At 43.1% G+C, this 1,720-nt stretch overlaps 1 pseudogene; it reads right to left on the bottom strand.

Moving 5' to 3' along the window:
* Nucleotides 1–208: 208 nt before the first annotated feature.
* On the bottom strand, nt 209–1,145 carry LOC138441717 (olfactory receptor 7G1-like; annotated as a pseudogene).
* Between the last annotated feature and the right edge of the window lie 575 nt (nt 1,146–1,720).

Here is a 1,720-nt window from a genome sequence, read left to right on the forward strand (position 1 = left end):
AGAATCTATTTCTGCATGACTACAGACTTGTTTAAATTCTTTCCTTGACCTACCCACCTCTTCCCACTTCCCTCATGCTGGGAACATTCCCCACAAAATTACTATACCATGAACCTCTGCCTCAGAGTCAGCTTCTATTGGCTCTAACCAATTTTATTAGAGAATGGAAAGTTTATGTTAAACATCAGAGAGCTAGAAGATGACACAATCATAGAATAGAAGGTACTCTACTGAAGAGTTTCCTGAAAGCTCCCTTCATGTCTCTGTTCCTCAGACTGTAGATGAAGGGGTTCATTGTGGGAGTGACCACGGTGTACATCAATGAAGCCACTGCAGTTTTCCTGGAAAAGTCAGGAACTGGAGAACAAAGGTACACTCCAAAACCTGTCCCATAGAATAAGAACACAACTGAGAGGTGAGACCCACAGGTAGAAAAGGTTTTATACTTTCCACCCGCTGATGACTCTCAAAATAGAGGAGACTATTTGAGTATAAGAGAAAATGAGTCCAAAAACAGGAATGCCACCTAATAGGCTAATTGCAAAATAAAGAAGAATATTATTAAAGAGAGTATCAGAGCAGGCAAGCTTGATGACCTGAACAACTTCACAGAAGAAGAGGGAGATTCCCAGTTCCTTGCAGAAGAATAGTGGCAGCACCATCAGAGTGTGGAGCAGGGCATTCCCAATGCTAATGAACAAGGAGAGTGGAGTCAGCATAACACGGAGGTGGGGGTTCATGATGACTGTGTACCTCAGTGGGTGACAAATAGCCACATAGCGGTCATAGGCCATTGCTCCAAGGAGGAAACTTTCCCAACAAACCAAAATCAGGACAAAGCAGATCTGAGTGAGGCAACCCGTGTAAGTGATGCTTGGACTCTGTGCTTGAATGTTCACCAGGATCTTTGGGATCATGGTTGTGCTTAAACCAATGTCTGTAAAGGACAGGTGGGAGAGAAAGAAGTACATGGGGGTGTGGAGGTGGGAGTCAGAGATGACAGCCAGGATGATGAGCAGATTTCCCAGGACAGTGACCAGGTACATGGACAGGAACAGGTTGAATAAGATGGTCTTCAGGTTTTCATTCTCTGTCAGTCTCATGAGAAGAAATTCAGAAACAGCTGTTTGGTTTCTGGGTCCCATGATGTTGATGAATCTGATGAATAAGGTGTGGTGACAAGACAATAAAATGTGTCGTCACTAGGGAAGCAGCAGTGGTGTCACAGGAAGCATAAACCATCTTGGGAATGGAAAGAGACTAAAGGAGTGGGGAGGGGAAGGAAAGCCTTCTGCATGCATATTTATGTGTTATGTAAAAAAAAAAATCCTAAAGGAAATCAATCCTGAATATTCACTGGAAGGACTGATGCTGAAGCTCCAGTGCTTTGGCCATGTGATGCAAAGAGCTGACTCATTGGAAAAGAACCTGATGCTGGGAAAGATTGAAGGCTAAAGGAGAAGAGGGTGGCAGAGGATGAGATGGTTAGATAGCATCACTGACTCAGTGGACATGAATTTGAGCAAACTTCAGGAGATAGTGGAGGACAGAGGAAGCTGTCATGATGCAGTCCATGGGGTTGCAGAGTTAGACATGACTAAGTGATTGAGTAACAATAAAAATATCCAAAGCTGATGACAGCAGAGCATAAACAGTTCTAGAAAAGGTTACCTACCCCTTGGTTGGTTTTTAAAAATATTTATTGGTATTCATAAATCAG

This window comes from Ovis canadensis, chromosome 5, assembly GCF_042477335.2.
Source record: "Ovis canadensis isolate MfBH-ARS-UI-01 breed Bighorn chromosome 5, ARS-UI_OviCan_v2, whole genome shotgun sequence".
In the NCBI taxonomy this organism is placed as follows: domain Eukaryota; kingdom Metazoa; phylum Chordata; class Mammalia; order Artiodactyla; family Bovidae; genus Ovis; species Ovis canadensis.